The sequence below is a fragment of the Phascolarctos cinereus genome, unplaced genomic scaffold (assembly GCF_003287225.1).
Source record: "Phascolarctos cinereus isolate Bilbo 61053 unplaced genomic scaffold, phaCin_HiC Scaffold_4;HRSCAF=312, whole genome shotgun sequence".
In the NCBI taxonomy this organism is placed as follows: domain Eukaryota; kingdom Metazoa; phylum Chordata; class Mammalia; order Diprotodontia; family Phascolarctidae; genus Phascolarctos; species Phascolarctos cinereus.
Genome location: NW_027555847.1, coordinates 167,622,207 through 167,645,740, shown reverse-complemented (window position 1 = coordinate 167,645,740; position 23,534 = coordinate 167,622,207).

The window sequence follows — 23,534 nt, the reverse complement described above, 5'->3', positions numbered from 1 at the left end:
CCAAGCCAAATAATAAAATCTTCTCCCTGTACAGCAAAATCCCTTTCATTTATTTTTAACTGAATTCTTTAGCCTAGATTCAATGTTGCAGAGGAATTTGAGAAGACTGAGGGGTGACTGGGTAAATGCTGTCAGTAATTGGAAGAATTATTATAAGATGTATGATAACTAGTCTTTCACCATTTCCATGTAGTACAGAATGAGAGGAAAAGGGCTTGTGCTACTTTGGGGAAAAAATGCAGGAAAGAAATAAGGGAGTAAAAGTGCTCCAACATTAAAACAGTTTCCTTAGTAAGGTTAATGTCCATACAGAGAGACTTCTGAATAAGGGGAGCAACACATTGTTCTCATAATATTTGAAACTTCTACAGCAGTGGATGCTGCTGACCACCTCCTCCTCTAAGACACTCCGTCCTCTGTGTTTTCATGACAATGCTCCCTCCTGCTTCTACTCCTACCCATCTAGCTACCCCCTTCTTAGCCTCTTTGATGGATCTTAATTGGCTATGTCTCACTCCTCAACTATAGGCATACCCCCTAAACCTTTGTTGAGCATTCTTTACTCATTTCTGTCTATGCTCAGTCTCTCAATGATCTCATCAGCTCCCAGTACTTCAATTATCATCTCTATGCTGATGATTCCCAGATCTACATATCTATCTGCATCTCTATCTTGAACTCTGGTCCCAAGTCACTAACTGTCGCCTGGACATCTATATCTTAATGTCACAGGTAGAAGTTGGAGAGCCAGGATTTGAACCCAAGTCCTTTGACTCCAGGGTTAGCATTCTTTCTATTGTGCTATACTGCCTTTCAAATTGAGGGATAAGAAGCAAGTTTAAAGGAAAAGATTATGAGTTTAGCTTTAGACATGTTGACTTTGAAGTGCTAATAGAAAAATGTCCAGCGGTGACATCTCAAAGTTAACAAGTCCAAAACAGAACATGTTACTCTTTATCTCAGTACCTTCCACTCTGAAAACATATTCTTTTTGTAACTTTTCTTTATCTAACCAGGGCAACATTATCCTTCCAGCCCCTCCCCACCCAGTTTTAAAATCTGATGTCAGTCTTGATTCTTCACTCTCTGTTATTGACCATATGCAGTCACTTGTAAAGCCTTGTGTATTCTACCTCTATAGATCTCAAATCAATCCCAGGCTCTTCATCCTGACAGCCACCACCCAGGTTCAGGCTCTCATCACCTCTCACCTAGACTTCTGCAATAGCCTCCCCTAATTGTTCTCCCTACCTTCTTCAGTCCACCCTCTAAAAAGCTGCCAAATCGGTACTCCTAAAGCATAAGTCTGACCATGTCACTCCTCTGCTCAAAAAGTTTCAAGAAGTTATCCCACTTATACTAGGATAAATACATATTCCTGTTTGGTATCTGAAGCCTTTCACAATCTGACCAGCCTACCTCCATCACCCATCTCTCTGACTCCATGCAGGCTATCTCCCAATCCTCAAATGCTCCCTAACTTTTCATGTTTTCCCCCTTAAAATTCCTACCTCTTCTCAAGGCTCAGCTCTAGTGTTATTTCCTATGTGAGGCCCCATCTCTTTAGCTCCCTCCAAGTTGTTACCATTGTCCCTATCCCCATTCCCAATCCAATCCCTACCCATAGAATTACTTTGCATTTGTAGGTATTTATATCTACCTATCTGTGCATTTGTTGTCTTGCCACCTCCTACCCAAAGAATGTAAGTTCCTTGAAGCCAGGGAGGGTCACATTTTTGTCTCTCTAATGCATAGCAAATAGTGGATATTTATAAATTCTTAATGAATAGGATATTTGAATATAATTCTGTCCACAAATAGGATAATAGAGTCAGTGACCTCCTTTGCCCATTATGATTTGTTAATTCCTGTTTTGGAATTGTTGTTTTTTCTTTCTTTCTTTCTTTCTTCCTTTCTTTCTTTCTTCCCTTCTTTCTTTCTTTCTTTTTTTTTTGGTATTCCATTGTCCCTTGATAGTACAACAGACCTGTCAAAAAAATTCCCTTCCCTGTTCTATAATTTTAAATTTTATTTTCTTTCATTAATCAATCATCTTAAAATACCACTTTCATCACATCACCAATAAATACTTAAAGGCTTGCCATTTTCCACAGCAATGTCACCCAACCACAAGTTTGCTATAAACTTTTAGTACCAAAGATACTGACTTCTTTAAATCCACAAACTTTTAAAAGACCTTGAAAAGGCTGCAGAGTAAAGAGCAATTATTGTCAATAATTTGGACATTTTATTGATTTTCCCTATACTTTGGTATGGGAAACACTTATTATATGTGATACGGTGCCTACTACATAATCTAGTATTGAAGACCTTAGTCTCTACTCCTTAGTCCTAACCTCCCCAAAGCAAATAAAAATAAAGCAACATCAGAGCAGAACATTTAAATATAACAAAACTGAGAGATCCCAAGACTTCTCAATACAAACCCTTAACTACAGCCAGGTCTGTGTAGTTATTCTCCCCTGAAAATGTTTTCAGTCTGCTTGTCTCAGCTTCTTTGCTCAGGCCATTTCTGCCTGGAATGTTCTTCTGTGTTCATCTCCATCTATGTGAATCCTAACTCTTTCTTCAAGGGCTGGCTCATGTTCCAAATCCCTCATGAAGCCTCCCTTGACCATTCCAACTCATACTGATTTCTTCTTCTAGATTCACAGAATTATTGTATGGTAGATTTAGAGCTGGGAGGGCCCTCGAAGGTCATCTACTCAAACAACCAGATCCAGAAATTTCTCATCCAAGTGACTTACCCAAGGTCACACAGACAGCACATAGCAGAGATAGGTTTTGAATGCTGGTCCTCCAAATTCAGATACATCACACTTTTCCACCATACTATATTGCCATTTCTATAACAATATGTTCATTCTATTGTTTTGGTAATTAGCATATACTGCCATGTATAGTTAGCTTTTTTTCCCATGCCTACGTTGAAAACTTCTTGATGGGAAGGACCATATCTTATATTTTAGTCCTTGATATCCTCCACAGTATCTAGCACACTGCTGTATCTATATTAGGTACTCAATGGCTCCCCATTTTTCAGTGGTTCACTATCAACAGATTGGTGGGTCAGAGTAAGGTAGAAAAAATAAAAAAGCTCTAATAAAAGTTATCCTACTAGAAGGATAGTATAACAGAAAGAGCCTTGGATTGGGATACAAGAGTCCTGGATTCTTCTCTCAGCTGTAATACTGTGTGCCTTTGGATGACTCAACCTCTCTGAGCATCACTTTTCTGATCTGTCAAAGGAGGGACTCCACTATCTCCAAGATTCCTTCCAACTAAAACTTTCTATGATTCTTTGTAGAAAGTATTTTAGTTTTCCCAGAAGCAAGGAAATTTAGGGTAAGATCATGAAATGGCTAGAAGTCCAATTTGGCTGGACCATAGCATGAACTGATGGAAGTGATGTGAAAATGAATCTCAAAAGGTGAGTCTGAGAGACAAGCAAAAGTCAAAGTTATTTTTTAATCAACATTTCAAATCTGTGTGATTAGGGAAAGTTTTGCCATCAGCAGTACTTAAGTAGTTCTTAGAAAAATAAACTTGGAGCTGGATGGGACCTTAAAAAACATATAGCCCACTACCCCCTTTATTTTTTGGCTGAGGAAACTAAGATCTAGAGAAGTCAAAAGACTTGCCCAGGGTAACAAGTAGAAATCATAAAACCAATATTGAACCCAGGTCCTCTGATTCTAGAGTTAAACTCTTTCCATTATACCATGAAGCATTTCAAATTGGGGCAGAAGGTAGAGGTTTAAGGGAAGACATGCTGAGTCTAGTTTTATACATATTGATTTTGAAGTACCCATAGAAGAGCCATGTGGAAAGATGTCCAGCAATCAGAGCTCAGGCTTGTGATTGGAGCAGGCATGTAGATTTGAGAGTCAGCTGCTTTATGTATGTAGCTGATTGGAACCATGAAAGTAGATGAGATCACAAAGGGAGACTTTATAGAAAGAGAAGGGAGGGAAGATGCTGGGAGTACATCCATGTTTAGGGGGTGGAAGGAGAGCAATGAATTATAAAAGGAAGGCAAAAAGGAGCAGTCAGATATACAGGAGAAGAACCAGGATAAAACAGTGTCGCAGAAGCCAAGGGAAAAGAGAGCCTCCAAAACGAGGTGGTCAACATTGTCATATGCTACAGAAAGTTCAAAAGGATGAAAACTAAGAAGTAGCCATTGGCTTTGACAATTGAGAGGTCACTGGTGACCTTGCAAGGAGCAGTTTCAGGAGAATGTTCTGATCAGAAGTCGATTGGAAGGATATGAAGAGTGAGTGTGAGGTGATAAGAAAGCAGAGGTGGTGAGTGTAAATAACCTCTTCTAGGAGTTTGGTGACTCTGGAGAATGAATATGACTTGCCTAAAGTAACACAGTGGCACAGCCAGAACTAGAATTGATGTATTCATTGATAGTACTATGTTTTTTCCAATGACTTATGGAACCTTCTCTGAGATCAGGTCCTAATGGCAGTAGGACTTTAAATGGTTATTATATGGATATTATGTGGTTATTATGTTATATCATAAAAAGATGAGACATTGGGTATAAAGGCCAAACTTTGGCTTTTTTTACTGTTTTGTTGAGTTCTCTTGAGGGTGGTACTATATAAGTGATGCCTTTGCCCAACTTTACCCTAATTTTCTTGTAATACAAATTACTTCAGTTTTACATTGTCTCTGGGTCCTTATTAGATTTTGGGAGACAAAGAATGAATGCAGAAAAGTGTGCCCCTGAAGTTTCCTAAATAAGATGGTCCTTACCCATCCTTGGCAGCAAGGGTTTCAATGGCTATCTTAACAAGAACTAGAACCAAGCTACCACTACTGTCTCTTTGAAAGACAGGCCATGTGAAAGTATAGGAGCCATAACTAGGGGGCATCAAATAGAAATATGGCTTATAAAATGAAGGAGGGGATATTGGGTCCCAACTCTATCCTGGTAAATCATCTCTGAAGTATTAAGAATTGTTCTAGGTACCACATCCTAAGTAGGACATTGATAAACTAGAATGACAACTAGGATTGTAAGGGGATTAAATATAAATAAGAATTGAGGAACTATGGACATTTATCCTGGGGGGGGGAAGAAGAAGGAAGAGTCTTTGACTTCAGGGACTTAAAAGGCTGTTATGTGAAGAAATAGGCTTGCTCTGGTAACTCTATAAAGGGCAGGATTGAGACCAATGGGTAAAACTTAAAGAGATTATTTTATCTCAATATTTGGAAGATTTTTCTTACAGTGAGCTACGTTCAAAGAATGGAATAGGGAACTGCTAAAGCAATAAGTTCTCCACTACTGGAGTTGTTCAAGTAGACCTGAGCAATCACCAGTGGGGGTATTATAGAATGATGCCTTCCAAGCAAAGTAAAATCACTTTCTGAATAAGCCTCAATTTCTTCATCTATAAAATGAAGCTATTCCCTATAGCCCAGTCAAACTAGTTTTGTTACTATTCCTCATACAAGGGAGTACATTGCCCACTTCTGCTCCTTTTCAGCAGCTCTCTTTCACATCTAAATTGCATTGCCATTTCCTTTCATCCTCTTTCAACTCATTTCTTTCAATACCTAGCTCAAATGCCACCTTGGACCTGAAGCCTTTTCTGATTCCTGCACTTACTAATACCAATAACCACAGAATGTCTGTGTATCTAGTCTGTATGTATATTCATGTACAATAATATTAGCTAGTGCTTTCTTATATAATTATGGTATAATTATATAATTTTTTAAGGTTAGCAAAGTACTTAACATATGTTATCTCATGTGATCCTCACAACAACCCAGTAAGGTAGCTGCTAACATTATCCTATTTTACAGATGGGTAGAACTGAGACACAGGAGTATTTGAGTGACTTGTCCAGGGTCACATAGCCAGGATCTAGACTCAGATCTTCCTAGTTCCAAGTCCAACACTCTATCTATTGTGTCATCTCCTAAATGAACATATTTCCTCACTTGATAGAATAGCTAACTACTTAAGGGAAGGTATTGTTTCACGTTTGTCTTTGTATCCCTAGCACAGTGCCTGGCACAGAGTTGTTGTTCTTCTTGTTCAGTCATTTCAGTCATGTTTGACTCTTTGTGACCCCATTTGGGGGTTTTCTTGGCAAAGGTACTGGATACAAAGATACTTGCCATTTCCTTCTCCAGCTCACTTTACAGATGAGGAAACTGAGGCAAACAGGGTTAAGCAACTTCCCAGGGTCACACAGCTAGTAAGTGTCTGAGGCAAAACATGAACTCTGCAAGAGGAATCTACTTGACTTAATGCCCAGCCTTCTATCCACTGTGCGACCTAGCTGCCTTTGTGGCATAGAGTGGGACGACTTAATAAACACTTGTTGATTGAGTGAAGAGAACTAGGAATCAGAAATCTCACAAAACCTAATAGAAAAGAGGGCACTAGAAAAAGGGAGTGATGAACAGCATCAAACACTGAAGAGCAATGAAGATGGATGAGGACTGAGAAAAGGCCTTTTTACTGTTACTCCATAAAATGCATATAAAACAAATTATTATTGATAACTGCTGGTCCTCTCTGTTACAGCAACATAGAATTTAGATCCAGAAAGACCTTTAGAGATCATTTTGTCAAATGCTCTTCTTTTACAAAGCAAAAATAAATAAACAAATGAACAAATGAATGAACAAACAAATAAATGAATAAATAAATAAAGGTCCAAGAAAGACGTGACTTAGCCAAGGTTATAGGATAAGTAACAAAGCCAGAATATAAATGGAGGGCCCATGACTGTTTGGCCAAGGGCTCTTCTCACTATACCCCAGCTGCCTCTCTTCTAAATATGTGTTCAATCATCCAAAGGTTGGAGCAGCTTAAGTATAGAACATGCTTGAATATTGTAGGGAATGCAAAAATACAAACACCCTGTTCATTTGTGAGTCTGAGTTCTTGGAATCCAGGTAAATAGCAATTCCACCACTAGTAAAGTACTTAGCACAGTGTTTGGCACATAGTAAGTACTATGTAAGTGTTAGCTATAATAATATTATCATTATTATTGTATTTGATAATACTATCTGTCATTATTGTTTGTTAGTTAGTTGTTCTTGACAAGACTTACTTTGGATATCTTTACACGTTTCTATGTAAAGCCAGGGGACAGGTGTTAGGTGACACATTGGATAGAGTGCCAGGCCTGGAGTCAGGAAAACTCATCCTCCTGAGTTCAAATTTTGTCTCAAACACTTAGTAGCTGTGGGACCCTGGGCAAGCTGTTTAACCCTGTTTGCCTCAGTTCCTCATCTATAAAATGAGCTGGAGAAGGAAATGGCAAACCACTCCAATATCTTTGCTAAGACAATCCCAAATTGGGTCATGAAGAGTCAGACATGACTGAATATAACTGAACTACAAATTCAAAGCCAAAGTCCTGCCTTCTCTGAGATATTTGAATCACTCCTCTAAAACATCATGCCATTTATGATGATCTCACAGGTTAGAACTAAAAGGAATATTAGAACCTATCTAGTCTAATTGCCCTCATTTTTACATATGAGAAAACCATGGCCCAAAGAGGTTAAATGATTTGCCCAAGGCCCAGTGGGTAGTAAGTGGCAAAGCCGGGATTTGAACTCAGATCTTCTGATTCTAAAACAAGTGCTGTTTGTACTGTAGCATGCTGCTACTCACCTTCCTTTTAACAAGGTATACTTCATAGCATAGAATCTAATTCACTTTAAAGAAAAAAAAAAGGAACTGGGAAGACCTAAGTTCTTATCCTGACTCAGATACTTGCTACCTATGTGACTCTGGGCATGCCATTCAAATCTCTCTGAAACTCAGCATTTTCATCCATAAAATGAGCAGGTTAGACTCTGTAGCCTATAAGGGTTATTCCAGCTCTTAAATTTGTGATCCCATGGAATTAAAATTACATGTGAGGAAATTTAGCATAACGTCCATTGTATAGAATGTGAACCTTAAGATGCTATAACATTTACATAAGGAAAATGGCCAGGTCAGACCTGTCTCTATTCCTCTCCAGATTCCACTCTAACCTCTCTAGGCTTTCTACATCTTCCATTCTTCTTAAATCACCTTCCCCCCCCCCTTCTTCATCTTCCTTTTGTGTGCTACATCTCTCAATTCCTTGAGATCAGGGACTTTTTTTTTTTGGCCTTTCTTTGCATACCCTGTGTCTGGCATATAGTAAGTGCTTAATACAGGCTTGTTGACTCATTGACTTATTGATGCCTGAAGAATTGTCAGTCTTCTCCACATCAACACACTAGTAAATGCCAGAACTGAGGTTAGATTTCCTTATTCAAAACCCAGCACTCTTTCTGACACAGCAACAATGCTAGCGGGTGATGGATGGGAAGAACTAAAGCTCTTTTCAGGACCTAGAATCATATCTCCTCCTCAACTGCTTTTCCTTCACCAAACCACCCCCCTCATCGAAATGAGAATGGTAAAGGACAGGAAAGTTTCATCTCCACAAATTTTTTACAGGGCCTAAAAATCATGGCTGCATTTTTTTCTAACCTTTCTCAAGTGCATGGACTGCCTTGGTCTTCCAATGAACCTTAGAAAATTAATTCCGAGTAGCTCGTAACTGGTCAGCTTTCAACCATTTTCAAACTTGGGAACCTCCAAAAATAACTAAGCTCTAATGCATATTTCAGGTTAGGTTTGTTTATTTTTACTTGTTTTGTGCCAACAGAATAATTTCCCAAGAGGGGAAAGCAAAGCAAAAAGCTGTTGCCAGAAAAGAGAAAAATACACTTTACTTCTCCCTTTATTGCCAGTGGAAAGGTGCCTCTAGGGGATCCCTGCCTGGCTTTCTGAAGGAAGGCCAAGAAAAAAGTGACATTTCCCCTGAGTGGGCAAGGTGTTAGAGCTTCATCCTACAACCAGGCCCACAAGACTCAGGGCCAGGCAAGAACTTTTATTTCTAGTTGGGGATCTCAACAATTCTTAACCTCACAAACAAAAGAAAGAGATATGACCATGCACTGGTCCTAGCCAATTTTCCACCATCAAATAGTTAAAAAAAAAAACACAGATATGTCTTATCTATGGCTGAAATTCTCTAGTAAAAATACACTTGAAAGAAAATAGTCTGATATAGACCTGGATATAGATCAATATCATGTCATGGTATGCCAAGATAAGTTCCAAATGATACATGACTTTCATATAAAGAGTAATATCACAAACAAGTCAGAAGAGCAAGAAAGAAATTACCTGTTAGATCTATGGACAAGGAAAGAATTCATGATCAAACAAGGGATAAACAGGACCACAGAAAATAAAATAGATAAGTTTGATTACTTAAAACTAAAATGTGTTTGCATAAATAAAATCAATAAAACTAAAATTAGAAGAGAATGAGGGAAAAGGGAGAAAAAAATCTTTCCAGCAAATTTCTCTGGTAAAGGTCTTATTTCTCAGATATATAGGGAACTGATTCAAATTCAAAAGAATGAGAGTCATTTCCCAATTGATAAATGGTCAAAGAATATGAACAGCAATTTTCAGAGGGTGAAATCCAACCTATCAATAGCCACATAAAAAATGTTCTAAATCACTAATAATCAAAGAAATAGAAATTAAAACAACTTTGAACCCTTCAGAATGGCTAAGTTAAAAAAAAAGTAAAGTTCATGAAGAGACATGGGAAAATGGGTACATCGATGGGTATAATGCACTTTTGGTAAAGCTGTGAATTGGTCCAACCATTGTGGAAAATAATTTGGATCTATGTACCCCTAAATTATTAAACTGAGCACAGCCTTTGACCCAGAAATACCACTACCACTAGCTCTGTATCCCCAAATAAATCAAAGAAATAGGAAAAGGATCCAGTGTACAAAAATATTTATAGCAGCTCTTTTGATAAGGCAAAGAAGTGAAAAAATGAGGGGATATCCATCAACTAGGGAATGGCTAAACAAGTTATAGTATATGAATGTGATGAAATATTATTGTGCTCTAAGAAATTATAAATAGGATGTTTTAAGAGAAACCTGGGAAGACTTATATTAATTGATGCACAGCAAAATGAACAGAACCAAAAAAGACAATTTATACAATATATTAAAAACAAACAGCTTTGAAATACCTAAGAACTCGGATCAACGCAATGACCAACCATGATGATAAAGGATACTTACCTCCTAACAGAGAGACATTCTGTGTGATGGACACAGAATGCAGATACATATGCACACATACATGTGTGTATGAGAAAATTTGTTTGACCTGACTACACACATTTTTTTTGTTTTTACAAAAGTTTTGTTCTTTTTATCTTCAATACGGATGAGAGTTGGGAAAGAGGAAAAGTAGATTTTGGTTAATTGAAAAAATAAATTAAATTTAAAAAACTAATACAGAAATTAAAAAATCAACAATAAAAAGAATATATATGTAAATGTGCATATATACACTCTGGTATACATACATACATACATACACTCTGTGTATACACACACACATATACATATATATACCAGAAAGAAACCAGAGTGTCCACTGCTGAAGAAAAGGGTGATGCTATTATCTGGTGAATTGGGGATTTCCTCAGTAGTCTGTTGAATGACCCTAAGCTAGGTAAGGGACCAAGCACAGGTCATAAGTGGAAATTTAGATCATACATGTTGCAGCACAGCTAAAATGTACTTTAGAGGTCACCTAGTCTAATCTCTTCTATTTTACAGATAAGCAAACTGATTCCTAGAGAGATTAAATGATTTGTCCAAGGTCACACAAGTAATAAGCAAAAAAGGTGAGAATCAAACCAAGGCCTTCAGACTGCAGAACCACTGTTCTTTCCATGATGCCATGAACTGCTTCTCCTGCACTGATGTTGAATTTAATGTATAATTTCAGAAGGTATTATTAAAATCCTCAGAGTAGCAAAGGGGTTACCTCCTAGAAGAAGACATTGTGCCTTTAGTTAAATGTATTCTCATGAAGTGGATTCTCAAAGCAACTTACTGATGTTAAGCCTTCTTCCAGTTTCAGCTTCAGACATTCACTTCCTTTTCTTCTCCTTGGAAACCTCATTTGCCTGAGATCTTAGATAATGCCATTGGCTCATTTTCCCAGGCCACAGTAGGCCAAGTCTTATCAGCATTTGGAGACAAATTGGAGCCAACTCTAAGTCTAAAAGTTTTCCTGCCTCAAGTCTCTCCTTACTACAATTAATTCTACAAAAAGATTAATCTTCATAAAGCAAGATTCTAATGATATTTCTCTCCACTCTCAAAACCTTCAGGGGTTTCATATTGCCTACTGAATAAAATCTAAACTCCTTTAGACTGGCATATTCAGAATTCCTGATCTCAGCCTACATCTTTATTCTTATCTTATACTTCTTCCCTTTGCCATCTTCTATGGCACAGCCAAAGAGGACAATTCACCATTTCTTCAAAATGTTTCGTATTTTTTCAACATTCCTTACACACATAATCTATTCTCCCATGACCACCTGTGGAAATCTTATCCATTCTCCCAAGCCCAGCTTAAATGATACCTCCTCCACAAAGCCTCCCCGATTCTTCCAATCAAAAGCAGAAGCAATTTCTCTTCCTGTTCTAAATGCTCACAGAAGCTATTCATAGCCTCTTTTATGCACTTAGATATATTTGCAAAGGATCTGACATTTCTAGTGTGAGAACTCCTTCCAGATATGAAGAAAGAACCACTCTGTGGCTCAGCACATCATTAGATCACAGTTGGAAGGGACCTTAGAAGTCTAAGCCAAACTCTCATTTTACATACGAGGAAAATGAGGCTCAGAGAAGGGAAATGATTTGGTCACATAAGAAGTAAGTTGCTGAACTGGAATTCAAACTCAAGTGCAAGTTTGGTGTTCTTTCCATTGTACCACATACCATGGTGCCTCCCACTTAAGTCCTAAATAGATGCCTGAGACAATAAAAAGGTAAGTCACTTGATTGGGGTCACACAGCTAATAAGCTTCAGAGGTAGGATTTGAACCCAAGGTATCTTGATTATGAGTCCAGCATCCTATCTACTAACCCATGACATGTGTTTATGTACCTAGCATACACTGATTCATATTAAAGTTATCTCTATGTATATGTAGCTCCCCTTTTTCTATAAACAAGCCTGAATGCTACACTGATATCCACCAAAATTTACAACATGAAGCTAAACATTTCCATAATGTTGGACAGATCTCTTATGGATAAATTATGGGAGCATATAAACAAGAATCATATAGAATAAGGTGTGTGAGCTGCAATCTGCACTGTTGGAGAAAGTAAATATCAATGGGATTAGGAATCGATCAAAGATTTCTATACATGTCTTCTCTGTCCCGTTAGATTTTAGGCTATTGGAAGACAGGGACTGTCTTATTCATGTTTCTCTCAGTGTCAAGCACACAGCAGTGTTTAATAACTGTTGCTTGAATTGAAAGCCTTCTATGATTCCTTTAAAAAAATGTATCCTGCAACTTTCTAGTTATCCTGCCTCTCAGAAAAGTGCAGGAACTGTCCCATACTGAAAAGGGTTTCAAAAAGAAATGAGTGTTTCTTGATTTTTATGACCCTCCAATGGCATATTTCCAGTGCCTTATAAAAACATACAGGAAAGTTTCACTACAATCATACTGACTGAACAGTGTCCCAAAAAGGACATCACGAAGCATATTGTTGGGGGAGGGAGGATAAGCACAGGGATCTCACCAGACTCCACATAATGGTATAGTAATGCCCCGACCCAAATTCTATGCCATTATTCTATGGCATAATGATGCCTGGAAACTAGTGGAAGGTGTTATATATGTTTAAGGATTTTTTTTTCTTTCATAACTTGTCCCCACAGCACACACTACATTTATTTTGGGAAGTCTACTTTTACAGAGAAGAGTTATCCCACAATCCTTCCAGATATAGTTTTTGAAAAAACTGAGCTATTGCCCATCCAACTTAGAGAAATGACAATCAACTAATAGTTCTAGTTCTGGTTCTCTACCAGAGACATAGTTAAGTGTTCTGAAAATTTTCAACCTTTTGCATCTGCAATATTCTATTATCATCCATGCAATGTCCTCATTATTTGAGATCAAGCATGATATGATGACTGGTGATATACTTCAGCAGAAAAAGTGGTGGGCCTGGAATCAAAGTCTGGCACTGAGACATGATATAGTGAGGAAGGGACTTAAATTATCCAGACTGATTTAGGTTTTCTCTCTCTCTCTCTCTCTCTGTCTCTCTCTCTCTCTCTCTCTCTCTCTCTCTCTCTCTCTGTCTCTCTCTCTCTCTCTCTGTCTCTCTCTCTCTCTCTCTCTCTCTCTCTCTCTCTCTCTGTCTCTCTCTGTCTCTCTCTCTCTCTCTCTCTCTCTCTCTCTCTCTCTCTCTTTCAGAAGACCTGACTTGTTGACATGCCTTAATGATAATTTCTTCCTTCAAAAGCTGGAGGTATCAACAAAGGAAAATTCTATTCTGTACCTGCAGGGAAGAACTAGTTGCTAGGATACAAATGATGGGAATCTTGGGGGTAAGTGGCTTCCTGTAGCTAGCAAGAGAGAAGGAGAAGAAAACCAAGCATAGTCTGACATGAACCCAAGACTTTGTGGTAACAAATTTGAGAGGGTTCAGAGGAAGGAAAGTTGGATCCCTTAGGCTAAAATTCAACAGGGAAAGTTAGCCCAAGAGAGTGGGAAACTTAATTAAATTCTGCAGATGCAGTAGAAATAATTCCAATGAGGCAGAAAAACAGGAATTATTTGAAGAGACCTATGTGGATGCATAGGGTACTCAGAAACTAACATTATTTTTTAATATATAAGAATCATCCTACTTGTCCCCTAACATCTCAGTCTTAGATACATTTGGAAAGGAGGTAGAATTGGCATCAAAGAGAACAAAGTCAGGAAAAATAGCTGGATCAGAATAAGTAAACATAGAGGCAATACTTGGTAGAGGAAATGCAGTTGTGAAGGCATTGATAGATTGATTCATAAGGTATCTGAAAGAGGGAAAGATATTAAAGAGATGGAAAAACTCTCATGGAAGAAGCCTTATTAACATAAAGAGACCAATCAAGAGAATACCAAATATCTACCCATATATTTATGTTCTCATCAATATAAAACATTTATGAGAATCATCTACCCATACATATTGAAGGCATCCTCAAAGAGGATAATCAATAGGAAACAAGCTGGCTTTTACAAGTAATATGTCACAGTACACCATATCTTCACCATCATACATTTGACTGAACTGTGTAGAGAATACAAAATCCCATTTGGCTTATTATTTATTGATTATGAAAAGCATTTTATTCAGTAGAGCAAAACGCTACCTCATAGGCACTCTTCCAACAAGGGAAGTATCTTTAAGAAATTTTTATTTTGGTTTGTGAATTACCTATGCATCCACATAGGTTTCCATCTCATTGGAATTGTTTATTAATGCATGTTCAGAATATAATTCTTAAGAATTCCCTATTCTTATGACAAGCAGGATGATTTTAGAAAAACCTGGACTTACATGAACTGATGCAATGTGAAGTGAAGCAGAACGAGGAGAAAGTTGTATACAACACCAGCAATATTGTACAACGAAGAACTGTGAATGACTTAGCTCTTCTCAGAAATACAATGATCCAAGACAATCCCAAAGGACTAATGATGAAGCATACTGTCTGCCTCCAGAGAAACAATTAATACTGTTTGAATACAGACTGAAGAATGTTATTTTTTCACTTTCCTTCAGTCTTTTTATATTGTTCAAATCTTCTTATATAAAATAACTAATATAGAAATGTTTTACAGGAATGCACATATATAACCTATATCTGATTGCTTACCATCCCAAGCAGGAAGGGAGGGATAGAATTTGGAACCCAAAATGTAAAAAAAAAAAAAGTAAATGTTTAAAAAATTGTTTTGATATAATTGGGGACAAATAAATAATTTTTAAAATCCCTATTCTCTTGGGCTGGCTTCCCCTATAGAATTTTAGTCCATGGAATTTACAATCCATCTATCATACATGTTCATAATTCCAGGAAAGATGTAATAATGGTGATAGTCTTGTTTATTATTTATTAATATTACAAGGTAAACCTTATGTGTTACAGTTAGATGACTGATTATAAATTTCAAGGGAAGCATATAACAGAGAAATGTGGGCTCACAGCTGCAATGTAAGAAATCTGGGATACAGACCATTCTGAGGAAAGATTCCTCTAGTTTCTCCAGGTTGTTGATGTCATGCTAGTTGCAGCAAGCTCAGTAAAAAAGCCTCCCGGAAGAGATTTTCAACTCCAAAGAATTTCATCTAGCCTTCATCATAAATAAAAAACTAAGTAGATAAAAATGTCTACTTTCCAGATTAGAGGTCAAAAAACTACAGCCCTCCCCCAAAATCTAGCCTGACTCCTGTTTTTTGTATGGCCAATGAGCTAAGAATGGTTTCTATATTTTAAAAAATTAAGTTGCATTGTACTAATCCGGCAGTGGGCTGCATTTGACCTTCAGTCCATAGTTTGCTTGCCCCAATCCAGATGATTACATTCAATTATGTATATAACCTATAGAACTTATCTGTCAGAGTATATATTTATGTTCATTTCTATGCATATATATGCATATATACATTAATGACCAGATAGAAAGATAGATAAATAGACAGACAGACAGACAAGGCACTGTGTCCTCATTATTATCCTCTTCTTCCTCCTTATAGTTTAATAGTGTTCTGGTTGCATCATTTGGTAGATATATGATATTGTTTCTTGTTTCTCTCAGAAGTGCATCAGTGATGAAGAATGAGACTTAAGTTATTAGGAGTCACAATTACTTAATTCACTTTCATTCACCTGGTCTGATTCTTCCTTGTCCTAGAAAAACAGCTTCTTGGCACAGTCTGATTAGGGTTAGCTTGCCTCTTAAAGCAAAACCTCTCTCAGTTATAAAGGAGGCATTAGGCCTTGCCCCAGCTGCTCCAATTAACCCACAGTCTGAGAGAATGACTCAGCAGCCTACTATTTTTAAAGGAGCCAGGTTTTAGCATGCAATCAATATTTTTTACATGTAGAGCAGGACGACAATTCCTGGCTGCAGTGAGACAAAAAGAGGCAAGACAATTGGTGAATTCTCCATGATTTAGAGATGGATTTGATGAATATATTTGCAGAGAGACAGTGGCGCAAGACACACAACCCCCATGACTTTTTTTTAAAGGTAACAGAGAGGGGTACACTGACTCCTGGGGCTGTGCTTGACCCCCTTCTGCTGCCAGCATTAAATTTAATAGTCAGGCTGTGCTACCTGGGAATTAGCCTCCAGGGCATTTTATTAGTTTTCTATTTCAGCACAGGGGCTGCAGGGATATACTGCAATACAGCACCGAGGCATAAGGTGTGGAGTCAGAGAACCTGGGTCCTAACTGCAGCTCAGCCATTTACCATCTGTGTGACCTTGGGCAACTCACCTAACTTTTCCAGGGCTCGATTTCCTCATCTATAAAACGATATGGTTAGACTATGTGATCACTAATTTCCTTTTTTGGCTCTAGCTCCCAGTACTCTAGAGCTGACATCCTGCTGCCCTATTTGTCTGTACATCTGGACCAAAAGGGTTGCTGCAAGTTTCTACATCACCCTCTAATTTTGGTGTAGACGATGGGAGGTGAGCTAACTGTATCCATTTCCTATTTCGTGGGGAAGCAGGATGTCTAAAGCAGGTCACTGGCTTCCAGGTCAGCTCTGATCCCTAAAGCAGGAGAAAAAAGAATCAGACTCCAACCCAGAAACAGTTTCTACTTTTGGGAGAGAATGGGACCCAGGATCCCATGGAAAGTAAGTTCTACGTTACCATGGGAGCAATAAATCTTTTTACTACTTTTTCTTTTGTCCAATTAAATTTCTTTAAGGCCATTGGCACAGGCATTAGTCAGCTGGAAAAAAATGTAGGAAGGGCATATTTAAGTAGGTGGAGACATGAACCAAAGAATTTGATTAGGAAATACAGTCAGAACCCCTGGACAGATACTGAGCCCCGTGCCACCCTTGCAGGGATAGAGTTAAGGAGTGGTTGGTAACCAGCTACCCTGAGATCTGGGAAAAGGGAAGCTTCATTTGATTGATACTCACAGTACCCCTCGGAATCCCATCTTGTAGGAAAAAGTTTAGTTGGAGTTAGGTATTTAAGTCTGTAGGCTTCTTCTGGGAACTGGTATTAACTAATTAGTGTGCTCTTGTATCTTTTGGGGGGAGGAACAGAATGAAAGCTCATCAAATAAAAGGCAGTATGTGCTATTAATTACACATATGCCACTAAATCATTTAATGCACTAAGTATAAGGTAAAATGCAGATTTCTTCATGTTAGAATGACATAACTTTGTCTCATTCTAAAATTGTTGCATGTTTTTAGTTAAGTGGAATAAAATAATGTTTTAAGGATTCAGATAATTTAATTATACTTCTGACATAAATGATGACATCCTAAGGTATTTTAAAACTAAACCTGAAGTTAATAAGTTTAGTGTACAGAAATGCTGCATAGCACACTGTAAGGGCTTAATAAATGCTTGCTGATTCATTTAGTACAGTAGTTCTCAAACTTTCTGATCTTAGGAATGCTGTACATTCTTAAAAACTATTAAGAACCCAAAGAACTTTTGTTTGTATGCGTTATAGCTATCAATATTTACCATATCAGAAGTTAAAATGTCAGTATTATTATGAAAAGAGGTTTAGCTTTGATCCCCCTGTAGAACTCTTGTGTCCAGATGACATTTTAAGAATCATTAATTTAGTAGAAAGATCACTGGCTTTCGGAGTCAAAGAACCTGGATTCAAACTTTGTCTCTGATGCCTACTAATTGCGTGACTAAAGGGAGGTCCATGATGTTCTCTGCCCTTCTTTTCTCTTATCAGTAAAATAAGTATAGTATATTTACCACCTGTCCTACAGAGTTGTTGAGAAGCTACCCCTTTGCATGCCAAAGTAGTGTATAAATATGAGCTCTTGTTATGAAGGACAGCTAATTAGTTAAACTAAAAATCGCAGTTGGAGCAATTCTGGAAAAGTCATGCAGGGTGCCAGTGTAGACGCCCTTGCAGCTTGTTCTGTAATGCGGCAAATTCCTAAAGTCCCCAAAATCAAAGGCAGCAGCAACTGCATTATTTATAGTTTGTGTTTAACATTTCTCACAGGCAACTGCACCAGTTAAATGTGACCTGTGACCACCCCACATCACAATGATTTAGAGAAACCAAACTCCAAGATATTTTTAAAAATTAAAAAATAAAAACCAACAACCCTTTTCTTTTATCAGGTGCCACAGCTTCTAGAGGTTGCTATCCCAAGCTCAGGAGTGATAGAGATTCAGGGAAGAGTCAGGGGAATCCTACCCATAATGGAATGTGCCAGGAAAATAAACTAGATATGTTCAGCAAATGATCCGAGTGCCTTTCTCTGTGTATTCTACAAGGGATAAATATTGAGCAAAGTACATGCTGATTTATCCACTACTCTCTTTCAAATGTTAATGAGTCATGACAGGTAAACTGTCATGGCTCATGTTGAGTATATTTAGCTCAGCACATTCAGAATCAAGATAGTCAGTCAACAGGCAACATTGAAATTTAAGCTTTGGGCCAATTGGACCAAGGTAGCTTCTCTCTGACTCATTAGATCATAGGCTGGTAGATAATTGGAGCTAGAGGAAAGAAGCATTAAAGATCTGAAAAGTAGCTATACTGCAACCTGGTGCTGACATTAAGTATCTACCTCTGGCTGTCATTCAGGCTTCCATCACCACTTGACTAGAATATTGAAGCAGCCTGCTAAATGGTCTCCCTGCCTCAATTCTCTTACCACTCTAGGTCATCTTTCACATTAGTTTCCTAAAACACAGATCTGACCAGGTCACTATTTCACTTGACAAACACTAGTGGCTCCCTATTGCCTCTAGGAACAAATATAAACTCTTTTGAACTTATTAAGTCCTTCACAACCTAGTGCCTACCTATCATTCCAGCCCCATTATGCATTGAACTCTCTTCTCACATTTTCAGCTAATTCCCTATGTAGATGGCATTAAAGAAGAATTTCCCTTCCTACTCTCCACCATCCAGATAAATTAATCTCCTCCTTGTTCCTCTCATCTCCTTTCCATCCCTCAGTAACAGAACGCACTCTTTCACCTCTCCTCATAGAATCTCTGTTTTCCCCTCAAGATTTAGATCAAGAACTACCTTCTACATAAAGCCTTTCCAGATCACCCCCAAATGTTAATGTCCTCTCACAACAGCTCCTTTGTATTTATTTGTATTTATTCTCTTTATATTTATCCTGTATGTTCTTGTTGTTGGCTCCTTATTATTTCCAGAATCAAATATAAAATCCTATTGGCTTTCAAAGCCCTTCATAACCATGCCTTTCCTACTTCCTCAGTCTACTTCCATCTTCTCCACTCCTCCTTCTCCATGTATTCTGGCATCTGATGACATGGTCTCCTTGCTGTTCTTTACATAAGACATCTCATCTCCCAGGTCTATTTATTTTCACAGGCTATCTGCCAGTCCTGGAATCCTCTCCTTCCTCATCCTTATCTCCTGGGTTCCTTCAGATCAAAGCTAAAATCCCACCTTCCAAAAAAAAAAAAAGCTTTCCCTATTTCACATAATACCAATGCCTTCTCTTTAATAGTATATCCCATTTATCGTATTTATCATATTATCCATAAATATCATGTGATATGTATTATATATGCATATATACATGTGTCTGCATGTATATAGATTTGTATGTATATATGTGTATCTAGTACAAAGATATATCATATGTGTATGTATGTATATATGGAGGACAGAGAGAGAGAGGGAGGGAGAGAGAGAGAGAGAGAAAGGTTGAATAAGAATGTCTTCCCCCATTAAACTGTGAGCTCCATTACAGCAGGGACTATTTTTTTTTCTTTTCATTGCATTCCTAGCACCTAGCACAGCATCTGGCACATAGCAGGGACTTAATGAATTATTGTTGTCTCAACTTGTTATCTTTATACCTATCCTACATATACTCTTTACTTCCTCATTAAGATGTAGCTACTTAAAAGTAGGGAATCTTTCATTATTTGTATCTCTGGCACCACATATAGTGCCTGGTCCTTAGTAATGTTGAATTGCTTGGGTTTTTGATTAATTATAGGCCCAGCTCATCTCTTCCCTCTGCCTCCAAGCTATCCCAAGCAACTCATATAACTGCCTACCCCTGCTATGAGGTATATTTTGAAAGTTAGGTAACCCAATCAGTGGGACTTCTTGATACCAGTGTTTACTTTCATCTCCTCTAATGAAGGAGGGATTCCATTATGTAATTCCAAGTGGTTAACTAGTCCTTCCCACTCCTTTAGGGTAAGAAAATGTATCATTATCTCAAGATAAGATAACCAAATTGGATTCATGGGAGCATAAAATGTGGGATTTAGAGCTGGAAGAGACTTGTACATGAAGCCTTTTGTGATTCTCCACTCCCCAAACTTACCCTATATTTATTTTATATATTCTTATTTACATATTTGCTGTCTCCCCCAATAAAATGAAAGTCCTCAGTGCCTAGTGCAGTGTCTGCAACATAGTAAGTGCTTAATGAATTCTTATTTGTTTATTAACTAACTCTATTTGCCATTTTGTCTAACTCTTCATTTTATAAATGAACTCAGAGTTGGAAAAGACCACAGAATCACCCACCATTCATTTGTTCATTCATGCATTCAGTCAACAACAGTAGTAGTAGTAGTAGTAGTAGTAGTAGTAGTAGTAGTAGTAGTAGTAGTAACAATACAGTGCATTAAGGTTTGAAAAGTTATTTTAAATTGTCTTGTTTTATCTTTTCAACAACTTAGGAGGAAGGTGCTATTATTATCATCATTTACAGATGAGAAAACTGAGGCATAGGTTGGTAAATGACTTGCTTAGAGTCACCTAGTTGGTAAGCACCTCATCTAGATTTAATTCAAGTTTTTCTGAATCCAGGTGAGTCCAACACTCTATCCACTTTGCCACCTACCTGCCTTATTTGTTATTTATTAAATCAGTACTGATTGAAGACCTATTATGTTTGAGGATCTGGACTCAGCCCTGGATATACAAAGAAAGACAAAAAATATGATCCCTGCCCTCAAGGAGTTCACATTCTAAAGGGGGAGCCAACATGCAAATAATTATGTACACATAAAATACATAAAGTATAAGTGGGAAGTAATCTCAAAGGGAAGACACTAGCAATGTGGAGGGAGAGGAGGATAGTAAAAGACCTCTTGCACAGGATAAAATTTGTGCTGAATCTTGAAGAAAGCCAGGGATTCCAGGATTTGGAAATGAGAAGGGAAAGTATTCTACAAATGGGTAGCAGCCAGTGAAATGTTTGTTATTAGGAGGCAGAATGTTTTATATGAGAAACAGCAAGGTCAGTGCCACTAGGTTATAGAGTATGTGGAAAGGAATAAAGTATAAGATGATTGGAAAGGTTGGGAGATGCCAGGTTATAAAAGGCTTTAAATGCCACAATGCATTTTATATTTGATTCTGGAGATGATAGGAAGCCACTGGAGTTTATTGAGTAAGAGGGTGACATTGTCAGACCTGCCCTTGGGCAGTTGAGTGGAGGATGGATTGAAGTGGGGAGACATGCAAGGCAGAGAAACTGACTAGAACGTTATTGCAATTCAGTCCAACCATAACCTGGATAAGAATCTGTTTATAGCATACCTTGACAAGAGGTCAGTCACCTAGTCTCAAGTCCAAGACATCTAGTTATAGAAAACTCACTATCTTTTAAGGCAATGCATTCCACTTTTGAACAATTCTAATTGTTCAGACTTCTTTCCAATTATTGAGCTGAAATTTGCCTCTCCAAAACTTCTGCCTCTTTCTCCTAATTATGCCTTCTGGGGCCAAGCAGAACACAACTAATCCCTCTTCTGTGTGTCAGCCCATCACGTATTTGGACAGATGTTATGCACCACCCCCAGTCTTGTGTTCTCCATGTTAAAACACCTCACTGCACTCAACTGACCCTTACATTCTTTTCCTATCACCATATGGGTTCATTTTTGTCAATTTCTTTGCTAAATTATAGTACCCAGAACTGAATGTGGTATTTGAGATATGTTGTGATCAGAGATAAACGCAGTAGCATTATCACCTTTTTTAATCTGAAAACTATGCTTCATTAAAGCATCTTCAGATTGGGTTGATTTGGGGGATTGTTAAATCATATTAAGCTTGCAGTCCACTAAGACCTCCAGATATTTTTTTCACAAAAAAACAGCTGTGTAACAACACAGCCCTCATCATGTACTTATCAAATTATTTTTTCAAAGGTAGGATTTTATATTTATCCCTATTAAGTTTCATCTTATTGAATTGAACCCATCATTTTAGTTTGTCAGTATCTTTTGGAATCCTGATCCTGTCATCCAATATGTTAATTAGATTCCATCCACCCACCCAAGGTTTGTGTTGTATGAAAATTTGCTAATCATGTTAGGATGGGCTGGGAACTGGATTTGATCTTTGCCATAAAGTTCAAGTTAATCAGGAACTCTGCGCAGGTTAATGATCTGGGATGTAGGTACAGGCTTTCAGGTGAGCAATTATCAACAGAGAAACCTCCCAAGGAGTACCTAAGGTCCACTTGGGCTATTGCTTTAGAGCTTCTCAGCCCTGATGGAAACTCTAGCTACACACAGGTCATTTTCACTTGGGAGTGGGTAAGTCACTAAGAATGTTTTCTCAAAGGCTTGATATCAACATCAAGAGGACACTCACTATGGATCCTTGTGCCCTGTTTGAAAAACTATATCCTGTCTCAATAAGGCAAATACTTCCTTGCATAGTTAGACTCCAATTATTCTATTATACCAGATCAGAACTCTGCCTAGAATATACACCATCTCTGCTTTCTTCCAAGTCATTGATTTAAAAAAAAATGTCCAAGTTGACATCATTAGTACCTACTACATCAATTACATCACTTGATGTCATTAATAACTTTTCTTTGGTCTAGCCAGTTCCAAATCCATGTAACTATACTATTTATTGCCCAGCCCACAAAATAATAACATAAGAGACTTTGTAAAATGTTTTGCTAAGGTAGGGCAGAAGTTCTTAACCTTTTTTGAGCCATGCTGTCTTTTGGCAATCTGGTGAAACCTATGGACTTCTCAGAATGTTGTTAAATTCATATATTCATAGGAGTAAAAAAGAAAGGCAATATTGAAATAGTTAACAAAAACCTAAGAAATAAATTTGTGGCATGATAATATGTATTCTTTATTAATGTGTTAAATAACAAGATAGTACACTTAAAATATAAGCAAGTTAAAGTTTTACTTTATTTTTAAAAGACACATCACTATGAATGTAGTTGTTCCTTAGCTTTAAAAAGAATATTAAGCTATGAGGTGGTCTTTGACAAGGCAACATACGTCATGTTGAACATCCAATCAGTTTTCACCTATAATGAGATATGAAAATATCTG